Here is a 26,184-nt window from a genome sequence, read left to right on the forward strand (position 1 = left end):
TCCAGAGAACGCGTTTCTGCTGCTCCAGAGTCCAATGGTGGCAAACCTGTCAGCAACGGGTGTGGCTGAAATAGCCAAATCAATTCATTTGAAGGGATGTCCACATACTTTTGGCCATGTAGTGTACTTTTCATCAGAACCGGGTCAAATACACATCAAATACAGAGCATTCTTTCTCTATCCCTCCCAAGCTACACTAAGGAAAAAGAAAGGTGGTAAGTTACGTAGGCATGTTTCACACAAAGTACAGTATGTTGTATGGATGACTTGAGGACTAACCCACAAATCACTGACTTGTGTATTGGTTTCATTGACTGTATTAACAATATTTTTAAAATTATATTTACAAAGTGTCTTTGTATCATTTACAAAATGTGTTTCCCCCTGAGAAACATACAGTGCCTTGCGAAAGTATTCGGCCCCCTTGAACTTTGCGACCTTTTGCCACATTTCAGGCTTCAAACATAAAGATATAAAACTGTATTTTTTTTGTGAAGAATCAACAACAAGTGGGACACAATCATGAAGTGGAACGACATTTATTGGATATTTCAAACTTTTTTAACAAATCAAAAACTGAAAAATTGGGCGTGCAAAATTATTCAGCCCCCTTAAGTTATTACTTTGTAGCGCCACCTTTCGCTGCGATTACATCTGTAAGTCGCTTGGGGTATGTCTCTATCAGTTTTGCACATCGAGAGACTGACATTTTTTCCCATTCCTCCGTGCAAAACAGCTCGAGCTCAGTGAGGTTGGATGGAGAGCATTTGTGAACAGCAGTTTTCAGTTCTTTCCACAGATTCTCGATTGGATTTAGGTCTGGACTTTGACTTGGCCATTCTAACACCTGGATATGTTTATTTTTGAACCATTTCATTGTAGATTTTGCTTTATGTTTTGGATCATTGTCTTGTTGGAAGACAAATCTCCGTCCCAGTCTCAGGTCTTTTGCAGACTCCATCAGGTTTTCTTCCAGAATGGTCCTGTATTTGGCTCCATCCATCTTCCCATCAATTTTAACCATCTTCCCTGTCCCTGCTGAAGAAAAGCAGGCCCAAACCATGATGCTGCCACTACCATGTTTGACAGTGGGGATGGTGTGTTCAGGGTGATGAGCTGTGTTGCTTTTATGCCAGACATAACGTTTTACATTGTTGCCAACAAGTTCCATTTTGGTTTCATCTGACCAGAGCACCTTCTTCCACATGTTTGGTGTGTCTCCCAGGTGGCTTGTGGCAAACTTTGAATGACACTTTTTATGGATATCTGTCTTTCTTCTTGCCACTCTTCCATAAAGGCCAGATTTGTGCAATATACGACTGATTGTTGTCCTATGGACAGAGTCTCCCACCTCAGCTGTAGATCTCTGCAGTTCATCCAGAGTGAACATGGGCCTCTTGGCTGCATCTCTGATCAGTCATCTCCTTGTATGAACTGAAAGTTTAGAGGGACGGCCAGGTCTTGGTAGATTTGCAGTGGTCTGATACTCCTTCCATTTCAATATTATGGCTTTCACAGTGCTCCTTGGGATGTTTAAAGCTTGGGAAATCTTTTTGTATCCAAATCCTGCTTTAAACTTCTTCACAACAGTATCTCGGACCTGCCTGGTGTGTTCCTTGTTCTTCATGATGCTGTCTGCGCTTTTAACGGACCTGTGAGACTATCACAGTGCAGGTGCATTTATACGGAGACTTGATTACACACAGGTGGATTGTATTTATCATCATTAGTCATTTAGGTCAACATTGGATCATTCAGAGATCCTCACTGAACTTCATAAGGAAACTCTATTTCCTTATGTGGGAGCGTTGCGAACCGTAGGTCAGGATTTTTGACCTGTCTACGTGTACTTTGAACGATACAGCAGCTTTTCAGCATGTTTAACTATATCTTGCATACCAAAAAAATCTACAACGAAGTTGTCTCTTTTACAAGGGGGGTCAATATGAAAGTATGAGGGTTTTCTACAATTTGTGGCCGTGGTCGAGGGGAATTCCTTTTTACATGAATACCAACTGTGACTATTCAGAAAGTAAACAACATTCCAATTCCGAATATCAGTTAACTTCCGGAATTGACTGGAAATTAAATGGAATTGACTGTAGTAAATTGATTTGTCATTGAATGTAATTGTTTGAACCAATGAGAATGCATGATTTCATTCCAGTCTTAACCTCTGCATACTGAATGGACATCACAGACTCAATAACGTGATAACATGGTATTATATTTCAAACATTGCTTATGTCACATAGCTGAAAATCTCAACTTTGGTTTATTCAGGTAACTCAAGAGCTATTAAATGGATAGTTCACCCCAAAATCAAAGTTTGTCAGAGGTTTTCACATCTCAAAACAGGTTCATGCCATCTGTTTTATTGATCCTGCAACATGAATTAGGTGCACAATTGGCACAGTGTCGACCAGGTTTGTAAATAAGAATTTGTTCTTAACTGACTTGCCAAGTTAAATAAAAATAATAATATACAAAAATGAATTAGAATAAATCTGCAATTCAATCCCATATGAATGGAAAGATTGGAAACAGATTAACAATAATGTTAAATAGCAGGATCTACACGGCGTAGCAGATTGTATGGAATATGGATGAATTTTGAGTGGTTTCATTTACTGAAGTGGCATCGGAAACAGAATGTATACACATCATGCCTCAGAAAATGGCCAGATAGAAGAAGTCATCAGAATATATATGTGTGTGTGTGTGTGTGTGTGTGTGTGTGTGTGTGTGTGTGTGTGTGTGTGTGTGTGTGTGTGTGTGTGTGTGTGTGTGTGTGTGTGTGTGTGTGTGTGTGTGTGTGTGTGTGTGTGTGTGTGTGTGTGTGTGTGTGTGTGTGTGTGTGTGTGTGTGTGTGTGTGTGTGTGTGTGTGTGTGTGTGTGCGTGTGTGTATTAGAGGTTGTTACTAATCTAAGTCCTGGTTAAGGCTGAATCCACTCTCTTCCCTCTGTGTGTAGATGGTCAGAAGAAGAGGATATGTTTTCAAGTCACTCTAAGTACAGTAACATCCCCAAATGCATGGAGCCTTTCCAAAAATGAACACAACTAAATATTACATAATATAAGCTATATAAGCAATATAAGGCTTGCACGGCTTCCAAGGCTGGCCTCTTCCCGAAATTACATGTTTTTTAATGTAATTTTTTTTGTGTTGATTTTTTTCTCTGTTTCAGCCTCAGCTTAGTTTGGAAACTGAGGAAGGGGTTATGAAAATGACTGGCTTGCGAACGCATTTGGCCCATGACATATTTAGGCTTAAGGAAGTCCTGCCCTATTTACCCTGTCACTCATAGGCGGTGCGGTTTTGTCTTGCAGATAAAGTGGACGAGGTGTCACCTTCCCAGAAGGCCGTGGACATGAAGGTGGCCACCATTAAGCCACGCCCCTCCAGCCGCTGTTTGGTCACGCCTACTGACATGAATGTGAGTTACTCCACACAGTATAATGTATGCCATTTAGCAGACGTTTCTATCTAAAGCAATGTACAGTACGGTATTGGTCAATACTCAGTGTGGTGTGAATATGTCAAACTCTAACCCTACCCAACTCTGGTTTACAGTCCATGTATGACCGCCAGGGTGGAGTGGCAGTGGTACCACCCACTGTGCCAGGCAGTCCTAGAGGGGGGGCATTCCTGGGCCTACTTGCCAAGGGTGGCACCATGAGGAGACAGAAGTCCATAGGTATGTGTGTATGTGTCTCCTGTCTAATGCCCTTTACTATGATTACCGTTTCCAGAGAGTTCACTCATCAGAGAGTAACTGGCTTCATTAAGTGTGATAATGAACAAATTAGAGTGATCCACTTGCCAAATTGTGCTCTGAGGCGACAATATTATACCCCATTAACCATACACTGAAACCACAGTCTATGATTTAAATAGAAACAAATCATATTAATGGTCCATCCAATTCATCATGGCACTCAGAGCCAATAGTAGCCCAAAGGCAGGTCTGTGTGTTATGACTGCAATAGCTACAGTAGTTAGTAACTAGTAACTTCAGTATATGTCTTGGTGTCCCAAGACGGCGTAGCTGTCAGACGTGTTTTTGCCTTGTCCCATGTAATTAGTCTTTTTCTTCATTTTTTCCCCATATATATTGTATTCTCACTTTCCATCTACGAACTAAATATACTTCTTGCAACCCACCTCACCCAATGTGGTACGGATCTGCTATTTTTATTCTTTATAACTGGAATCTCCATCAGGTGCTAGCCAGCTAACTAGCTACTAGCTATTAGTCATTGTTAGCCACTGCTAACGGTCTTCACCTTTAGCTTGGACACCAGCCAGCTTTTGCTCGGTCAATACCTTACAGTCTACACAGCACGATATCAACCCAGAGCATATCGGACTGCTTTTCTCTACCACATCACCGGATTACTGCCGCAAGCTTTGGACCATTACACCGGATCATCGCAGCTATCTAGCTGCAACCAAGTGGCTGCACTCGGTTGCTATTGTTGGCCAACGCCCCTGTCCCGAAGCTAGCACCAGTTAGCCTTGAGTTAGCCTTGAGCTAGGCCCATCTTCCGGCTAGCTGACAAAGTATACCAGCTAATTCTTGGGCTACAATACCTCTTTTGCCAATTAGCCTGGACCCTTTATCGTTGACATGGAGCCCCACAGATCCATCACAACTGGTCTTCCGCCGTAATCGTCTGATGTGGTTTCAACAGGCTTTTCCGTTGCGATGTCGCCAAACACCCATCTGCAAGCCCCGGCCCGCTAGCTTTCTGAACGCCTTGTCTCACGCTCACCTATGATCACTCGGCTACACAGCTGATGCCTGCTGTACTGTTCACATACACGGTACCTAATTTTGTCCCGCTCAACATGCCTTAACATGCCTTAAAAAGATAGCTCTTTTGACCTACACCCCATACATGCGGAGACCTCACCTGCCTTAACTGGTTCCTCCAAAGATGCAACCTCTCTCATCGTCACTCAATGCCTAGGTTTACCTCCACTGTACTCACATCCTACCATACCCTTGTCTGTACATTATGCCCTGAATCTATTATACCATGACCAGGAAATCTGCTCCTTTTATTCTCTGTTCCCAATGCACTAGGCGACCAGTTCTTATAGCCTTTAGCCATACCCTTATCCTACTCCTCCTCTGTTCCTCTGGTGATGTAGAGGTTAACCCAGGCCCTGTAGCCCCCAGTACTACACCTATTCCCCAGGCGCTCTCATTTGTTGACTTATGTAACTGTAAAAGCCTTGGTCTCATGCATGTTAACACCAGAAGCCTCCTCCCTAAGTTTGTTTTATTCACTGCTTTAGCACACTCCGCCAACCCTGATGTCCTAGCAGTGTCTGAATCCTGGTAAGGCCAGCAAAAATTCAGAGATTTCCATCCCCAACTACAACATTTTCCGTCAAGATAGAACTGCCAAAGGGGGCGGTGTTGCAATCTACTGCAGAGTTCTGTCATACTATCCAGGTCTGTGCTCAAACAGTTCGAGCTTTTTATTTTTTTAAATCCACCTTTCCAGAAATAAGTCTCTCACTGTTGCCGCTTGTTACAGACCCCCCTCAGCCCCCAGCTGTGCCCTGGACACCATATGTGAATTGATTGCTCCCCATCTATGTTCAGAGTTTGTACTGTTAGGTAACCTAAACTGGGATATGCTAACACCCCGGCCGTCTTAAAATCTAAGCTAGATGTCCTGAATCTCACACAAATTATCAAAGAACCTACCAGGTACAACCCTAAATCCGTAAATATGGGCACCCTCATATATATCATCCTAACCAACTTGCCCTCTAAATACACCTCTGCTGTCTTCAACCAGGATCTCAGCGATCACTGACTCATTGCCTGCATCCATAATGGGTCCGTGGTCAAACGACCACCCCTCATCACTGTCAAAAGCTCCCTAAAACACTTCAGCGAGCAGACCTTTCTAACTGACCTGGCCTGGGTAGAGGATGCCTGCCTCATCGCGTCAGTAGAGGATGCCTGGTTGTTCTTTAAAGGTGCTTTCATCACCATCTTAAATAAGCATGCCCCATTGAACTAAGAACAGAATAGCCCTTGGTTCACTCCAGCACTAATTCCAAACAGACGCTGTAAAGTCCATGGAGAATAAGAGCACCTCGTCCCGGCTGCCCACTGCACTGAGGCTAGGAAACACTGTCACCACCGATAAATCTATGATAATCGAGAATTTCAAAAAGCATTTTTCTACGGCTGGCCATGCTTTCCACCTGGCTACCCCTAGCCCGGCCAACAGCTCTGCACTCCCCACAGCAACTTGCCCATGCCCCCCCCACCCACTTCTCCTTCACCCAAATCCAGATAGCTGATGTTCTGAAAGAGCTGCAAAACCGGGACCCCTATAAATCAGCTGGACTAGACAATATGGACCCTCTCTTTCTAAAATTAAATTGCCAGAATTTACCTCTCTTTCATATTGTCTGAGATCCCTACAAATTGGAAAGCTGCCACAGTCATCCACCCTCTTCAAAGGGGGAGCCACTCTTGACCCAAACTGTTACAAACCTATATCCATCCTGCCCTGCAAACAAACAGATCACCGACCATTTCGATTCCCACCGTACCTTCTCCACTATGCAGTCTGGTTTCGGGGCTGGTCGTGGGAGCACCTCAGCCAGGCTCAAGGTCCTAAACATAACCGCCATCGATAAAAGACAGTACTCTGCAGCCGTCGTCATCGACCTGGCCAAGGCTTTCAACTCTGTCAATCACCGCATTCTTATCGGCAGACTCAATAGCCTTGGTTTCTCAAATGACTGCCTCACCTGGTTCACCAACTACTTCTCAGATAGAGTTCAGTGTGTCAAATCGGAGGGCATGTTGTCTGGACCTCTGGAAGTCTCTATGGGGGTGCCACAGGGTTCAATTCTCGGGCCGACTCTTTTCGCTGTATATATCAATGATGTCGCTCTTGCTGCTGGTGATTCTCTGATCCACCTCTATGGAGATCCCAAGTGGTCATTCTCTCTTTCTCCCCTTACCCATCTGTCTATTGCCTCCTTTGAATTTCATGCTGTCACAGTTACCAGCCCTTTCAAGCTTAACATCCTTATCATTTATCGCCCTCCAGGTCCCCTCGGAGAGTTCATCAATGAGCTTGATGCCTTGATAAGCTCCTTTCCTGAGGACGGCTCACCTCTCACAGTTCTGGGCGACTTTAACCTCCCCACATCTACCTTTGACTCATTCCTCTCTGCCTCCTTCTTTCCACTCCTCTCCTCTTTTGACCTCACCCTCTCACCTTCCCCCCTTACTCACAAGGCAGGCAATACGCTCAACCTCATCTTTACTAGATGCTGTTCTTCCACTAACCTCATTGCAACTCCCCTCCAAGTCTCCGACCACTACCTTGTATCCTTTTCCCTCTCGCTCTCATCCAACACTTCCCACACTGCCACTACTCGGATGGTATCGTGCCGTCCCAACCTTCGCTCTCTCTCCCCCGCTACTCTCTCCTCTTCCATCCTATCATCTCTTCCCTCTGCTCAAACCTTCTCCAACCTATCTCCTGATTCTGCCTCCTCAACCCTCCTCTCCTCCCTTTCTGCATCCTTTGACTCTCTATGTCCCCTATCTTCCAGGCCGGCTCGGTCCTCCCCTCCCGCTCCGTGGCTTGATGACTCATTGTGAGCTCACAGAACAGGGCTCCGGGCAGCCGAGCGGAAATGGAGGAAAACTCGCCTCCCTGCGGACCTGGCATCCTTTCACTCCCTCCTCTCTACATTTTCCTCCTCTGTCTCTGCTGCTAAAGCCACTTTCTACCACTCTAAATTCCAAGCATCTGCCTCTAACCCTAGGAAGCTCTTTGCCACCTTCTCCTCCCTCCTGAATCCTCCTCCCCCCCCCCCTCCTCCCTCTCTGCAGATGAATTCGTCAACCATTTTTGAAAAGAAGGTCGACGACATCCGATCCTCGTTTGCTAAGTCAAACGACACCGCTGGTTCTGCTCACACTGCCCTACCCTGTGCTCTGACCTCTTTCTCCCCTCTCTCTCCAGATGAAATCTCGCGTCTTGTGACGGCCGGCCGCCCAACAACCTGCCCGCTCGACCCTATCCCCTCCTCTCTTATCCAGACCATTTCCGGAGACCTTCTCCCTTACCTCACCTCGCTCATCAACTTATCCCTGACCGCTGGCTACATCCCTTCCGTCTTCAAGAGAGCGAGTGTTGCACCCCTTCTGAAAAAACCTACACTCGATCCCTCCGATGTCAACAACTACAGACCAGTATCCCTTCTTTCTTTTCTCTCCAAAACTCTTGAACGTGCCGTCCTTGGTCAGCTCTCCCGCTATCTCTCTCAGAATGACCTTCTTGATCCAAATCAGTCAGGTTTCAAGACTAGTCATCCAACTGAGACTGCTCTTCTCTGTATCACGGAGGCGCTCCGCACCGCTAAAGCTAACTCTCTCTCCTCTGCTCTCATCCTTCTAGACCTATCGGCTGCCTTCGATACTGTGAACCATCAGATCCTCCTCTCCACCCTCTCCGAGTTGGGCATCTCCGGCGCGGCCCATGCTTGGATTGCGTCCTACCTGACAGGTCGCTCCTACCAGGTGGCGTGGCGAGAATCTGTCTCCTCACCACGCGCTCTCACCACTGGTGTCCCCCAGGGCTCTGTTCTAGGCCCTCTCCTATTCTCACTATACACCAAGTCACTTTGCTCTGTCATAACCTCACATGGTCTCTCCTATCATTGCTATGCAGACGACACACAATTAATCTTCTCCTTTCCCCCTTCTGATGACCAGGTGGCGAATCGCATCTCTGCATGTCTGGCAGACATATCAGTGTGGATGACGGATCACCACCTCAAGCTGAACCTCGGCAAGACGGAGCTGCTCTTCCTCCCGGGGAAGGACTGCCCGTTCCATGATCTCGCCATCACGGTTGACAACTCCATTGTGTCCTCCTCCCAGAGCGCTAAGAACCTTGGCGTGATCCTGGACAACACCCTGTCGTTCTCAACTAACATCAAGGCGGTGGCCCGTTCCTGTAGGTTCATGCTCTACAACATCCGCAGAGTACGACCCTGCCTCACACAGGAAGCGGCGCAGGTCCTAATCCAGGCACTTGTCATCTCCCGTCTGGATTACTGCAACTCGCTGTTGGCTGGGCTCCCTGCCTGTGCCATTAAACCCCTACAACTCATCCAGAACGCCACAGCCCGTCTAGTGTTCAACCTTCCCAAGTTCTCTCACATCACCCCGCTCCTCCGCTCTCTCCACTGGCTTCCAGTTGAAGCTCGCATCCGCTACAAGACCATGGTGCTTGCCTACGGAGCTGTGAGGGGAACGGCACCTCAGTACCTCCAGGCTCTGATCAGGCCCTACACCCAAATAAGGGCACTACGTTCATCCACCTCTGGCCTGCTCGCCTCCCTACCACTGAGGAAGTACAGTTCCCGCTCAGCCCAGTCAAAACTGTTCGCTGCTCTGGCTCCCCAATGGTGGAACAAACTCCCTCACGACGCCAGGACAGCGGAGTCAATCACCACCTTCCGGAGACACCTGAAACCCCACCTCTTTAAGGAATACCTAGGATAGGATAAAGTAATCCTTCTCACCCCCCCCTTAAAATATTTAGATGCGCTATTGTAAAGTGGTTGTTCCACTGGATGTCATAAGGTGAATGCACCAATTTGTAAGTCGCTCTGGATAAGAGCGTCTGCTAAATGACTTAAATGTAAATGTAAAAATGTAATGAGACGACACCATTCTGTATAATTCTGACCCTTCTTTGGACACTGTGTTAACAAACCATCCAAATGAGTTTCAATGCCATACAACACTACTTCCTTGGCCTCCAACTGCTCTTAAATGCTAGTAAAATTAAATGCATGCTCTTAAACCGATTGCTGCCCGCACCCGCCCACCTGACTACTATCACTACTCTGACTTAGAATATGTGGACACCTACAAATACCTAGGTGTCTGGCTAGACCATAAACTCTCCTTTCAGACTCACATTAAGCATCTCCAATCCAAAATTAAATCGAGAATCGGCTTCCTATTTTGCAATAAAGCCTCCTTTACTCATGCTGCCAAACATACATACCCTTGTAAAACTGACCATCCTACCGATCCTTGACTTCAGCGATGTCATTTATAAAATGAAAAATAGCCTCCAACACTCTACTCAGCAAACTGGATGTGGTCTATCACAGTGCCATCCGTTTTTTCACCAAGGTCCCATATTCTACCCACCACTGCGACCTGTATGCTCTCGTTGGCTGGCCCTCTCTTCATATTCGTCGCAAAGCCCACTAGCTCCAGGTCATCTATAAGTATTTGCTAGGTAAAGCTCCGCCTTATCTCAGCTCACTGGTCACCATATCAACACTTACCCATAGCACGCGGTCCAGCAGGTATATTTCACTGGTCATACCCAAAGCCAACACCTCCTTTGGCCACTTTTCCTTCCAGTTCTCTGCTGCCAATGACTGGAACGAATTGCAAAAATCACTGAAGCTGGAGACTTATATCTCCCTCACTAACTTTAAGCATCAGCTGTTAGAGCTGCTTACCGATCACTGCACCTGTACACAACCCATCTGTAAATAGCCCATCCAACTACCTCATCCCCATATTGTTATTTATTTGCTCTTTTGCATCCCTGTATCTCTACTTGCACATCATCATCTGCACATCTATCACTCCAGTGTTAATACTAAATTGCAATTATTTCACCACTATGGCCTATATATTGCCTTACCCCCCTAATCTTACTACATTTGCACACACTGTACATATATTTTTCTATTGTGTTATTGACTGTACGTTTGTTTATCCCATTTGTAACTCTGTGTTATTGTTTTTGTCGCACTGATTTGCTTTATCTTGGCCAGGTCGCAGTTGTAAATGAGAACTTGTTCTCAACTGCCCTACCGGGTTAAATAAAGGTGAAAAATTATAATAAATAAATATGCAGTAGCTTGAGCATACTTTTATAATATCTGGAACATAGAATGCAGTCCTCACACCTGACCCATAGACAGCTTCCTAAAACTGATAACAGAATTTAAAAAGTTAAGTGAACAATGTCTCAAAAAATATTTCTCAATAAAAAAGGTGAAATGGAATAGAATCACACATATAAAAATGACAGATATCGCTTTCTTTCTCTCCATCTCTTATTCTCTCTCTTTATGTATTTGTCTCTCTCAGGTATAACAGAAGAGAAAGAAGAGAAGGCGCTCCTCTCCCCTCCCCCACTCAAGTTCACCCGCAGCCTCTCCATGCCCGACACGTCCGAAGACATCCCCCCCTCCCCCGGCCATCTCCCCCCCATCTCCCCCCCTCCTCCTACAACTCTCCCTCTGTCTCCCCCATGCCAAGGGGCTACGGCACCACCCGACCGGGCCTCACCCTCAACTCCGCTGGAAAATGTTCCAATGCCATTACCCTTGGCAACCGCACGGTAGATGTAGGGACGCTAAGGCGAGGTTATCACCGCCAGAGCTCAGAACAGTACGATAGTAGAAGCCGAGGACGGGCGCACGTGCCCGAGAACCCGTACTCGGAGGTGGGCAACAAGGCGCTGTACGTGCCCGCCAAGCCGGCGAGAAGGAAGGGCATGCTGGTCAAGCAGCCCAATGTGGAGGACAGCCCAGAGAAGACCTGCTGCACCCTGCCCTCAGGTGCTGTTTCCATGCCGACCACACCCACTGAGAGGACCTTCTCGTCCATTCCCATCCCCACCATCATTGTCAAGGAGCCTTCCACCAGTAGCAGTGGAAAGAGCAGCCAGGGCAGCAGTATGGAGATTGAGCCAACCACGCCCGAACACCCACCCTTAACGCCTAGGGCAGGGGGCAGGGGGCTAAGGCCTGAAGACCCCATTGTCAACAATCCCTTTGCGGCTGCCATCGCAGGGGCAGTAAGGGACCGGGAGAAGAGGCTGGAGGCACGGAGGAACTCACCTGGCTTCCTCTCCACCGATATGGGAGATGAGGACTTGGGAGACCCCACCCCGGCTCCGCGGCTATGCCAGTCCAAGTCCATTGACGAGGGGATGTTCAGCAATGACGAGCACCTGCGGAGGATAATGGCACCCCCGCCGGCCACCACCCTGCTGCGGTCCCAAGAAGGGGGTGACCGTGGCGGTAACGTGACAGACTTCAACACCCCTGAGCCCACCCAGGTGGTGAGGGAGCCTCTGACCGCACGTACCGGCCAGTACCCCAACCTGGACAGCCCCGTCAGTCTCCCGGCCACCACGCCCAAGACCTACAGCTCAAACGGAGGATGGGGCTACCTGCACCCCGCCACAGGTAATGCCCTGGAACCTAACTCGCCCCTCGCTCTAGCGCTGGCAGCCCGGGACAGAGCCATGAAAGAGCAGACACAAACGACCATGGCAACGCAAGCCCCACCCCCTTCTCAACCTCAACTGCACCCCAAGAGTGACGCCCCCCAGTCCCTCCCCCCCCAACCCCCACAAACCTGGCCTCAATCAGCCCCTCTTCATCGATACCAAGCTCCGCTCCAGCATTGAGCCGGGCTTCACCAACTCCACGACAACCCTGGGGCGAGGCATAGGGGGGGGGACCTGAAGAGTCATATGACGGTGCAGAAGTACGAGTCTGACGGAGAGATGGAGAAGAGGCAGCAGGCGGCGGAGGATGGGAAGGGCATACAGATCGACGTTGTGGACACGTCACAAACGCAGAAAGTGGCCGGTCTGCTAATGGTGCACTCCAAAAACAGCCAGGAGGAGGAAGACAGGGGGCAGGAGAACACACCAGCCCGAGACAACAGCATCCCCAGCGAACTGAGAGACCCCAACCAGCCAAAGCCCCCCACCAACAGCCACAGTACCAAGCCCCTGCCCCCCGTGCCACGGGGGAAGACCATCACGGCCGGGGGTTCGGTCGACGAGCCAGTCAAGCTGTCCTTCCGCATGCCCCCGCCCCCGCTGGCCTCGGTGGACATTGAGGAGGTGGAGGAGTTTGTCTTCTCCGAGCCCCTGCCGCCACCGCTGGAGTTCGCCAACAGCATCGACATCCCTGAGGACCAGGCAACGACCATCGCTGAGTTGCTCAAGCAACGGGACCAAGAGAGACACAACGGGATGGGAACCAGGGGGCCACATCCACCCCCCTACTACACTCACGCCCCGACCCCTGTCGGCCAGTTCAGACGAGGGAGCGGGGTGTCCAATTGCATGCCCCCACCCTTCTATCCCCCTCCGCCCCCCGACGGTGGCTTTGAGAAAGGTGTCACTGACTCAAGCATCGAGGAGGTAGACAGTCGCAGAAGTGGAGACCCCCATGTAGAGACTACCAGCACCATTTCCACAGTTTCGAGCATCTCTGTACTGTCTTCAGAGGGCGGGTACAACAGCGCCCTGGAGAACACTTCTATGGTCTATACTGACGGCCAGGCTTACCTCGACGACCGACCCCCCCGTTCCCCCCAAGCCCAAAAACAAGCCCGTCATCAACAAGAACACTGCACTTTACCACAATGTCCTCATGGAGGAATCCCTGGACTCCTTTGAGGCGCCCCCTCCTGTCCCTCCCCCTCCAGCCGGGTCCATATCCCCCCCAGAACTCCCCAGGACTCCCCCCCATCGGTCGTCCAAGCTGTGGGGCGAGCCCCCGGAGCTAAGGAGCCCACCCACGCCCGACCCCAAGGCCACGGTTATCAACGAGCTGAGCTCCATCTTATCACAGATGCACCGGCCCAAACCGGGGGACTCCCCTGGACTCACCCACCACAGGGGCCAGGAGCGGCTTTGGAACCAGGTAACACATAAATCTACCTTCCCTTTGACCTTTACCACTTATGCTGACACCTTTCACCTTTGACCTTTAAACAAACCCCTACCCTCCATCTCCAAAGAGCCAAGCTGCGGGCATTAAGAATGTTAGATGGTCTATATTTTCTATTTTTATATATCCATCTGCTGATCAAATATTCCCTCTGAAACTTGGTCCTGGACCCTCCCCCCCGGGGGTAAAGTTTTGGTTGTTTCCCTAGCACTACTCAGCTGATTAAAATAACCAACTCATCATCAAGCTTTGATTATTTGAATAAGCTGTGTAGTGCAAGGGCAAAAAAACAAATCTTGCACTCAAAACGTGCCCCATGACCAAGTTTGGAAAACCCTGCTCTAGCCCATCCTCACGTAAATTATTCAAATCTCTGGTATATTTCATCAGATAGCCCTAATGATGCAGTTATTTGTGACATGTGCTGAATACAACAGGTGTAGACCTTACAGTGAAATTCTTACATACAAGCCCATAACCAACAATGCAGTTTTAAGAAAAATTTTAAGAAAATTAAAAATCAATAATTAAAAAGCAGCAGTAAAATAACAATAGCGAGGCTATATACAGGGGGTACTGGTACAGAGTCAATGTGCGGGGGGCACCGGTTAGTCGAGGTAATTAAGGTAATATGTACAGTTATGGGACACCTCAGACACATGCTACCTGGTCATTCCACCAATAGAGTGCCTTTTGGGTACAATTTAGGGAAAAAAAATATTCAATTTGTATTTCTAATTTTAACATTCTGTCATAGTGTTCAACTTCATTACAAACTTGTTCCCATCTCAAGAAAAAAAGCAATTACTAGAGTTAGTGCCAATTAAGTGCCAATTAAAGTAACAGGGTTAAATATTTAATCTTAAATCGGCTATAAATCCCTTTGTGACAGGAGGAAGGGAAGCGTGATGTGTGCAACAGGGAGGGGCAATTGAATGCAAGCACCACAAAAATATGAAATTGTGAACACATTTCTAGCATTCATTTTTCTACCACAAAAAAACAATTGGGTTAAGTGGGTTAAAATCTTCCTAGAAGTCAGAAAAACATGGACAATGCTGTTTTTTTGTTGTACTTTAGCAAGTCTTTATTCATATTATAAATCAGATTTTTCCATGTTGTTTATTTTAAAGGGCACTATATATAATATGACAGGCTTTTAAAATTCAATATTGGTGCAAATGTTCTACTTAAAATATCAAAGGCACTTAAAATGCACCCTATTATTGGAACTACTGTACTATATCTACTGATAAGGTTAGATTTAGCCCAATGCTAGCAAAATTATGTTTGTAATGCACTAGATGGTTTCAGCTGCAATACAAGTCCTCTGAATTGTGCATGGAACGTTAACCACAATGCTACACTAGCTAAGTGCAAACTACATTGCAATGGAGCCACAATGATAGCTAGGGCTAGATCTATCCACAAGGCTTCTGACATTATGGTTATGCCATAGGTCATGCATGCATTGTGTATGTTATGTTTAAATTTTTTATTTAGCCTTTATTTAACTAGGCAAGTCAGTCAAGAACAAATTCTTATCTACAATGACGGCCTACCCCGGCCAAACCCTAACCCGAATGACGCTGGGTCAATTGTGCACCACCCTATCACGTCCGGTTGTGATACAGCCTGGAATCAAACCAGGGTCTGTAGTGACGCCTCTTGCACTGAGATGCAGTGCCTTAGACCTCTGCGCCACTCAAGAGCCCGTTGTTAAACCTTCATTGGAATTTCAGTTTGCTTCCTGAACTGACAGCCTTCAATTCGAATTGACCCCAGCCCTGGTGTGTGTGTGTGTGTGTGTGTGTGTGTGTGTGTGTGTGTGTGTGTGTGTGTGTGTGTGTGTGTGTGTGTGTGTGTGTGTGTGTGTGTGTGTGTGTGTGTGTGTGTGTGTGTGTGTGTGTGTGTGTGTGTGTGTGTGTGTGTGTGTGTGTGTGCGCGTATTCAGGAAGCTCATGCTTTTTTAAGCTGCCCTTCCTCTTGCGTAATGAAGAATAAAAAAATATGTTAAATCATTCACGGGTCACATGCATTTTGTATGAAACAGACCATCCTTCATGTATATATATATATATATATATATATATATATATATATATATATATATATATATATATGTCCTCCTTTCTCTTTATCTCTCTCTCCTCTTCCACCTGTCTCTATCTCATTAAGGTGAGGATGGGAGGGGGTGGAAGTATTTAAGTAAGAGGGCTTGGCTCTGTTCTATTTCTAAGAGGAGGTTAGAGGTGAGTTTCTGTTCTACTTGTGTTGACAGGAAATGGTTGCCTAATGGCTTAAAATGAATTATTCCACTGCTCTGTGTTTGCTACATAATTCACTCTGAGACTGCTATCATTGAAGCAAATGGTAACCTCACAATGAGGGGTGTTGTACAAGACAAAGTCATCAATGATTGGATCATCTCTAACCAATCAGTTTCAAAGCCATCTCGTTTCAAAATCATGGGTATTAATATGGAGTTGCCCCCCCCCCTCTTGCTGCTATAACAGCCTCCACACGTCTGGGAAGGCTTTCCACTAGATTTTGAAACATTTCAGCTGGGACTTGCTTCCATTCAGCCACAAGAGTATTGGTGAGGTCGGGCACTGATTTTGGCGATTAGACCTGGCTCTCAATCGGCGTCCCAAGGATGTTCAATGTTCAGTTAGGCCATTCTACTGCCAATGTTTGTCTATGGAGATTGCATGGCGGTGTGCTAAACCAACCCTGTGAACGGGTTTGATAACATTTTAAATCTTAACAGTGATGTAAGTCGGAAGTTTGTGGAGCAGGGTTTTGTAAACAAAAATAGCGTAATGATGTGATCAAATTGTATTTGTAAAATGAGCCTTACAGTGAAATGCTTACTTACAAGCCCATAACCAACAATGCGGTTTTAAGAAAAATTAAGTGTTAAGAAAGTATTTACTAAATATACTGAAGTAAACAATAAATAAATACAAATAAAAAAGAAAATAAAAAAAAAGAAAATAGAAAGCGCAACAATGAAATAACAGGAGCGAGGCCATGTACAGGGGGTATCGGTACAGAGTCAATGTGCCGGGGCACAGGTTCGTCGAAGTAATTGAAGTAATATGTACGTGTAAGTAAAGGTCAAGTGACTATGCATAGATAATTAACAGAGTAGCATCAGCGTATAAAGGGGGGGGGGGGTAGAAGCTGTTATGAACGTGGTAGACGTGGATGGCTGGGATGGCTGGAGGATGGCTGGAGTCTTTGGCAATTTGTAGGGCCTTCCTCTGACACCGCCTGGTATAGAGGTCCTGGATGGCAGGAAGCTTGTCCCCAGTGATGTACTGGGACGTACGCACTACCCTCTGCAATGCCTTGCGGTCGAAGGCTGAGCAGTTGCCATACCAGGTGGTGATGCAACCTGGTGATGCAAGCTGATGGTGCAGCTGTAGAGGATCTGAGGACCCATGCCAAATCTTTTCAGTCTCCTGAGGGGGAATAGGCATTGTCGTGCCCTCTTTATGACTGTGTTGGTGTGTTTGGACCATGACAGTTCGTTAGTCATTTGGACACCAAGGAACTTGAAGCTCTCAACTTGCTCCACTACGGCTCCGTCGATGAGAATGGGGGAGTGCTTGGCTCTTCTTTTCCTGTAGTCCATCTCCTTTGTCTTAATAACGTTGAGGGAGAGGTTGTTATCTTGGCACCACACTGCCAGGTCTCTGACCTCCTCCCTATAGGCTGTCTCATCGTTCTCGGTGATCAGGCCTACCACTGTTGTGTTGTCAGCAAACTTAATGATGGTGTTGGAGTCGTGCTTGGCCATGCAGTCATGGGTGAACAGGGAGTATAGGAGGGAATTGAGGACGCACCCCTGAGGGGCCCCCATGTTGAGGATCAGCTTGGCAGATGTGTTGTTACCTCCCCTTATCACCTGAGGGCGGCCGATCAGGAAGTCCAGGATCCAGGTGGGAAAGGGCAATGTGGAGTGCAATAGAGATTGTGTCATCTGTCGATCTTTTGGGGTGGTATGCTAATAGAAGTAGGCCAAGGGTTTCTGGGATAATGGTGTTGATGTGATCCATGAACAGCCTTTCAAAGTATTTCATGGCTACAGATGTGAGTGCTACTGGTCGGTAGTCATTTAGTCAGGTTACCTTGGTGTTCTTGGGCACAGGGACTCTGGTGGTCTACTTGAAACATGTTGGTATTACAGACTCAGTCAAAGGACAGGTTGAAAATGTCAGTGAAGACACTTGCCAGTTTGGTCAGCGCATGCTCGGATTACATGTCCTGGCAATCCATCTGGTCCTGCGGCCTTGTGAATGCTGACCTGTTTAAAGGTCTTACTCATATCACACAGCTGGTGCTCTCAAGCATGCATCAGTGTTGTTTGCCCCGAAGCGAGTATAGACGTAATTTAGCTCGTCTGGTAGGCTCGTGTCACTGGGCAGCTCGTGGCTGTGCTTCCCTTTTTTAGTCCGTAATAGTTTTCAACGCCTGACACATCCAATGATAGTCAGAGCCGGTGTAGTAGGATTCAATCTGGTATTGACGCTTTGCCTGTTTGATGGTTCGTCCGAGGACATCGCGGGATTTCTTATAAGTGTCTGGGTTAGAGTCCCTTCTCCTTGAAAGCGGCAGCTCTACCATTTAGCTCAGTGCAGATGTTGCCTGTAATCCATGGCTTCTGGTTCGGGTATATGCGTACGGTCACTGTGGGGACGATGTCATCGATGCACTTATTGATGAAGTCAGTGACTGATGTGGTGTACTCCTCAATGCCATCGAAAGAATCTTGCAACATATTCCAGTCTGTGCTAGCAAAACTTGTAGCTTAGCATCGGCGTCATCTGACCACTTCCATATTGAGCGAGTCACTAGTACTTCCCGCTTTAGTTTTTGCCAAATAGAGGGGGAGGGAGAGTTTTGTACGTGTCTCCATGTAGAGAAAAGGTGGTCTAGAGTTTTTATCCCCTCTTCTTGCACATTTAAGTTTCCCTACGTTAAACTCCCCGGCCACTAGGAGAGACACCTCTGAATGAGCATTTTGTTGCCTACGTGACTTAAGAGGTCCAGCCAACCTTTTTGTAAAGAATACAATGATGAGTAATTAAACTGTCTCCTGTGATAAAACAAATGGGCTATGAAAAACGTAATCCAGTGGTTTAAGAGTAGAGGCAGCCGCACTTTGATAAATAGCATCCCCATAATCAAGAACAGGTAGAAAGGTTGACTGCACAATCTGCTTCTTGCTGTCTAGAGAGATACAAGATATTTGTCTGTTGCCTCTGAGAATTCCATTCAAATACATTTCAATTCAAGAAGCTTTATTTATTTACTATTTCCTACATTGTAGAATAATTGTGAAGATCAAACTATGGAATAACATGTATGGAATCATGTAGTAACCAAAAAAGTGTTAAACATATCAAAATATATTTTATATTTGAGATTCTTCAAAGTTGCCATCCTTTGCCTTATTGACAGCTTTGCACAATCTTGGCATTTTCTCAACCAGCTTCATGAGGTAGTCACCTGGAATGCATTTCAATTAACAGGTGTGCCTTGTTCAAGGTTAATTTAATATGTTTGAGCCAATCAGTTGTGTTGTGGCAAGGTAGGGGTAGTATACAAGAAATAGCCCAATTTGGTAAAAGACTGAGTCCATATTATTGCAAGAAAAACTCAAATAGCAAACAGAAACGACAGTCCATCATTACTTTAAGACATGAAGGTCAGTCAATCCAGACAATTTCAAGAACTTTGAAAGGTTCTTCAAGTCACAAAAACCATCAAGCGCTATGATGAAACTGGCTCTCATGATGACCGCCACAGCGGAGGATAAGTTCATTAAAGTTAACTGTACCTCAGATTGTAGCCCAAATAAATGCTTCACAGAGTTAAAGTAACAGTCACATCGGAACTTCAGAGGAGATTGCATGAATCAGGCCTTCATGGAGGAATTGATGCAAAGAAACCATTACTAAAGGACACCAATAATAGCAATAGACTTGCTTGGGCCAAGAAACAAGCAATGGACATTAAACGGGTGGAAATCTGTCCAAATTTTAGATTTTTGGTTCCAACCGCCGTGTCTTTGTGAGACGCAGAGTAGGTGAACGGATGATCTCCGCATGTGTAGTTCCCACCATGAAGCATGGAGCAAGAGGTGTGATGGTGTGGGGGTGCTTTGCTGGTGACACTGTCTGTGATTTATTTAGAATTCAAAGTACACTTAACCAGCATGGCTACCACATCATTCTGTAGGGATACGCCATTTCAACTGGTTTGAGTTTAATGGGACAATGACTCAAAACAGGCTGTGTAAGTGATATTTGACCAATGAGAGTGGAGTACTGCATCAGATGACCTGGCCTCCACAATCACCTGACTTCAGCCCAATTGCGATGGTTTGGGATGAATTGGACCACAGAGCGGAGGAAAAGCAGCCAACAAGTGCTCAGCATATGTGGGAACTCCTTCAAGACTCTTGGAAAAGCATTCCTCATGAAGCTGGTTGAGAGAGTTAAGCTTTCATCAAGGCGAAATGTGGCTACTTTGAAAAATCTCAAATCTCAAATATATTTTCATTTGTTTAACACTTTTTTGCTTACTACATGATTCTATATGTGTTATGTCATTGTGATGATGTCTTCACTATTATCCTACAATGTAGAAATTAGTAAAAAGTAAGAAAAATCCTTGAATGAGTAGGTGCGTCCAAACTTTTGACTGGTACTGCACATTGTTTAAAAACAAATATATATATATATTTAGATTTTCCTTTATTATTTTCCCCTAACCCTAACACCCCTTCCGTAATTGGAGTAGACTAATGGACAACAATACATAGGCTTCTACTTTTACGGACACAGTATATTTTACATTAGTTATCTTTTTTTGTTTTAGTCCCTCCCTCCAGCTACCCTCAACCCCTCCCATATATCTCGGAAGAACATCTATTTATGATTTCTAATTACCATATTTTTGTTGCTGTGATGTTTCACAAAAGTTCTGAACCTTTCTATTTTCATAGTTTATACAGATTGTAAATTTAAGATAAGAGTGTTATTATATCGATTGACTATGACTTTTCAAATCAACCAGAAGTGCTATTTGCAGAGTTAGCTCGAGATAAATGTTGCAATTCCTGGACCTGCAACCAAAAACAAGCATTTTGTCAGTACCAAAACAAGTACCAAAACAAGTGATATTATCACGTTTAGAAGAAGACCCAGACGCAGACAGTATCAAAGTAACAAAAGTGTATTACTAGAACAGGGGTCAGGCAAAATAACAGGTCAAGGGCAGGCATAGGTCAGTAATCCAGATCAGAGTGCATAAGGTACAGAACGACAGGCAGTCTCGGTGTCAGTGCAGGCAGAGGTCAATAATCCAGGGTGGTGTGACAAGGTACAGAACGGCATGCAGGGTCAGGGTAGGGAGAAATGGTCAAAACCTGGAAAACTGGAAAACGACAAGAGCAAGGGGTAAACCCCTGTAGACTTGACGAACAAAACAAACTGACCACAGACAAACAGAGAACACAGGTATAAATATACTGGGGATAATGGGGAAGATGGGCAACACCTGGAGGGGTTGGAGGCAAGCACAAAGACAGGTGAAACAGATCAGGGTGTGACAGATATAATGATTCTGTCTCTTCACAGCTAAATTTGCAGAGCTGGGATGGTTGTATATAACATTCTATTGGTTGCAAGAATTTTGAATAATAATAAAAAATGTAGAAACTAAGAACTGTTGAATCCAGCATTGTTTTGTGTAATCATTTCATAAACCCTGTGTCATGGAATCGGTACACTGAAAATCGCAGCTGTATTTCTTTGGTCCTTAAATTAAACTGGTATACTTTTTTATTTATTACAATTTTCTTTGAACAATTTTGGTCTTTAATGCGGGGACGACAGACAAGTTCCTTACCTTCTCCCCCTTCCACTTGTCTCAGTTGGTCAATCAGTTGGTTGTAATTTGGATAGAGCAGACATTTCCTGATATTTTTTCGAACTGCCCATGTGACATAATTCCACCAGTCATATTTATGATATCATTTACAAAGATTATACAGTTGTCATTTTTTCATTCAAAAATGTTTTTATCAATTAGTATATTTGACTTCAGTCATAATATTTCTTGTAATATTTGTTCTGTCTTTTCTGGTGGATTAAAGTGCAATTGCAACCAGCTTTCTATGGCTTGTTTTAAAAATAGCCATGTTTTGGGGATGATACATTTTTCAAATAACCGAAAGTGAGAGGTAGTAATCTGAATAAAGGGCAAAAGCCCATTCTTGAACATGGGGTAAGCCATTCTTACTAATCTGCTGGAGAACCCGTTTGGATTTAAGTATAGCTTTTGTATGACTGAAGCCTTTAGTGAGAGGTCAAATGCTTTAATATTTAATCATTTCTGCCCTCCGAGTTCATAAAATAAAGTGGAATATTTTTTGCTCATATAATAAAATAAAAAAAGTAATTATGTGTAGGCAGGGCTATAAGTAAATAGGTAAACTGGGATATGAAAAACGAGTTAATCAGGGTGATTTTTCCACGTATAGACAGGTATTGTCCTTTCCATGGTAGCAAGATCTTATCTATTTTTGCTAACTTTCTATTAAAATGTATTGTAGTGAGATTATTTATTTATTTCAGGTTGTGAATACTTCTCCAGTGTTTGCAGATCTGTTTATTTATTATATTATATGGTGATGGTTTCCACTACACCTATCCCTCCAATGGACTGACCAGAGCTTCCTTCCGCTATATTGCTTGCTTACAGCTTTCTGGTTCGCCACAGATCTGCAAACACAGAAGAGATAGGTGCTAAGGAAAGGTTGGAGGCGAAGGTGTTTGGTACTGGCATATTCTGTCCATTTCAAGCTGATTGATTGGAATAAGTTGGACCAATGATATTGACTGAGTTTTCCGTAAAACTTGTTATATGGAAAACAAATACACTACTTAGTGTAGGTTAAAGGGAAAGATAGCACTGTACTGTATAGTACAGCCTGAGGGAAGGGGAGAGATCATATAGAACAGTTGAAGTGAGCAAGTGTGTGAGGGATTAGGTAGCATAAGGGGGCAAGGTGCCATGTAGCTGAGCACATGGAGCAGATGGATATGAAAGAGAGGGTGGCCTATATTCTCTCTCTCTCTCTCTCTCTCTCTCTCTCTCTCTCTCTCTCTCTCTCTCTCTCTCTCTCTTTGTCATTCTCGGGCCTTCCATCTCTCTTTATTTCTCTGTATCTTTCTCTTTCTGTCTGTTCCTTTCTGTCTCAGTTCCCCCCTCTCTAACTTAGACAGGTTCATAAGAAACAGTCTCTCTCCATCGTCAAACGCTAAGACATGAGTGATTTGTTTTTCCTCCTTTTTTAGCATTCTTAAATGTTTTCCTTTTCACTTTTATCCCTGTCTTTGAGGTTCACAGATTAGTGCGCCGGTGAATGAAAGGAGTTGAGGTCTTGAGGCCTGCTGGAGTGGTGTCAGCGGGGGGGGGGGCATGTGTGTGTCAGGCCTAACCGTAGTTCAGTGTCATCACAGTGTGCACATCCACATCACGTGCCACCTCCTTTACTAGGCCACGGTTGCATAACATATCCGTGTGTGTGTGTGAGTGCATGCAGGCATGTGTGCATGTCTGAGGGTGTGTGGTGAGATAGAGAAAGAGTCTGTTTTTGTGTGTGTATGCGTGTGTACAGTACATTATATCTATAATGGTTCAATTCACTGCACTAAGTTGGAACATCCAGTACTAACTCTGTAGAAAATGGCTCAGATGATGTTGTGTGTGCTCTCTAATGACACGGTCAAAGCAGACCCATTTATACACAGTAAACCATTTAGCTTCTGGGCTATTACATCTACTATGGAAGGTTGGAGCGAAAGCTTGGTCATTAAAGCAAGCAAGTCAGAAGGTATCATTTCTACTTTCATTGCTGGATAATGTCTGCCCATGTGTGGTCCAGGGTGTGTTCTGCTCTGTCACAGTAGGGTATTGACACCCTCATCCCTCTCCCACCTCGTCAGCATGATGGTATTGATTGTGATCACAAGTTCAACAGCAAGGTATTGTTCAGTTAGAAATGGCTCAGTGTGTCAGATAACGAAGCATCTACTTCTATAACTTTTATAAGTGCATTCATGGGGCATGTGCAGTTCATGGGCAAGCACAGTAGATGTGAAATAGACCAGACTATGACTTAGAGGAAATTACGAGATTTCTGTTCCGTGAAGTTCATTTTTAAGTCCCATCTTCCCAAGCAGGTTATTGCGTTGGAGTGAGTTGTCAGTTAAGAAGGACAGATGTTCTTTCTTCACTACATTTTGTCAGATTTTGTGTTCCACTTTTTCCCCCTTTTTGTGTGTGTGTTCGTGCGTGATAAAGGGGTTTGTGTCTCTCCATGTGTTTTGTTGTTGTCTCATCTTTTCATGTGTCCTCTGTTTCACTCCATCTCTCACTCCATCACGACGACTTCCCGTGGAAAAGCTGGTGCTGAAAAAACAAGCTGTAAGTTTTACCCATGTTGCAAAGTGCTACAAGTCCAGAGGGGGGACTGAGTGCTTTCACATTGGCCCAATTCCATTTGGGACAAATAACGCCCTTGTGTTCTTCACTTCCCCTCCCTAACTTCCCTCAAGTTTATCCATATAGTACGAGGGAAAGAAGGGACAACCAACCCGGGCACCAAGGGCTGCTGTGTATTCTGGTTTTGTCCAAACTTAGGAATGTAATTACAGTATACAGTGGCAAGAAAAAGTATGTGAACCCTTTGAAAACGCATAATTGTTTGTGAGTTATTAGTTTAAACAGACTGCGTTTGTCTATTGTTGTGACTTAGATGAAGATCAGATCAAATTTTATGACCAATTCATGCAGAAATCCAGGTAATTCCAAAAGGTTCACATACACATTTTCTTGCCACTGTATTTAATGACTTCTACACATATATTAGTCGACAAATTAGCAGGCATTGCAGCCCTTCAGAGCCCAGTCAGTATGGAACCACAGAAGGAAGTTTAGAGGTGGAATTGAATGAGGGTGTTAATCTGAATGGAATGGAGCATAGTTGTGTTTGTTTTGGGGGGAGGTGATGGGTTTGCCCTGTGTGTCCCTGCTCTCACACCATACGCCTCTTCATCCATCTCCCCATCGATCCATCACTCATCTCACCACTCCATCTGGTGCTGCACAAATCTCTGTGGTCTGTGGGGGGCTGATATGTACACTACACACTACACTGTTCCTAAAAACAATTATATTTACATTAGATTGCAAACCAGATCTAGGTTCTCTCTTCCGTCCCTCTAGTGTTGTGTCAAGCCCACTGCATGTTTGTGTTAGGTATATATATTTTTGTGAGTCGAGGATACTGTGACGCTGAAGCCAGATGGTCAAATGGTATTCTTCTGGAATTAACTGCTAGATATGACGGTAATAATCACTTCAGAATGATTCATTCCAGCTGTGCTGACCTCAAATACTGTATAATCCTCTTCCTCGATATGGTGCATTGTTGTTCTATGTACAATTCAACTACCAATTCAACTGTGCGTGTTTTTCCTGGTTATCTGCGTTCTCTTAAACAGAGTCTGTTACTGTTACTGTTTAGTTAGACTTCAGTGCAGTTTTTGAAATGATCGATCATAGTCTGCTGCTGGAAAAACGTATGTGTTATGCCTTTACACCCCCTGCTATAGGTCAGGTGCCACAAAGAGGGATTACAATTGGCTCAGAACAGGGCAGCACAGCTGACCCTTAAATGTACACAGAGAGCTAACATTAATAATATGCATGTCAATCTCTCATGGCTCAAAGTGGATGATAGATTGACTTCATCACTACTTGTTTTTGTGTTGAGAAGCTGAATGCACCGAGCTGTTTGTTTAAACTACTAGCATACAGCTCGGACACCCATGCATACTCCACAAGACATTCCACCAGAGGTCTCTTCATAGTCCCCACACACACAAACACTAGCACACGCACTCTACACACACGCACATTGTAATATTGTTGTATGGTGGAATTATACATTTTGTATTGTAGATATGTAGTGGTGTAATAATGTTATATGATGTAGTGTTTTATCCTGTCACCCATATTGGCACTCCGCAGGAGCTGTCTTCCATAGGAATGAAAAGGACAAAATTGCATGTAAATATAATTTTTGTTGTTGTACTGTGGACAGTAACATTAGCAGTCTCAAAAAAAAGTAGATTTTAATGATTTGAAAAAATATTTTTTTTTTTACTGTGTTTAGCTCACATAATATAATTTAAAAGTATGTATTAAGGTGTCTAATATAATACATGTGGCCAAAATTACTGCAGTTATTAATAAAGGCATTTCTATAGCTTCCAAAATATATTTTTTAAATGGTGAGGGAGTG

At 45.0% G+C, this 26,184-nt stretch overlaps 1 pseudogene; it reads left to right on the top strand.

Moving 5' to 3' along the window:
* The window catches only part of LOC124033952, a 243,101-nt pseudogene that overhangs the window by 201,916 nt on the left and 15,001 nt on the right, over positions 1-26,184 (top strand).

This window comes from Oncorhynchus gorbuscha, linkage group LG04 (genome assembly GCF_021184085.1).
Source record: "Oncorhynchus gorbuscha isolate QuinsamMale2020 ecotype Even-year linkage group LG04, OgorEven_v1.0, whole genome shotgun sequence".
Taxonomy (NCBI): domain Eukaryota; kingdom Metazoa; phylum Chordata; class Actinopteri; order Salmoniformes; family Salmonidae; genus Oncorhynchus; species Oncorhynchus gorbuscha.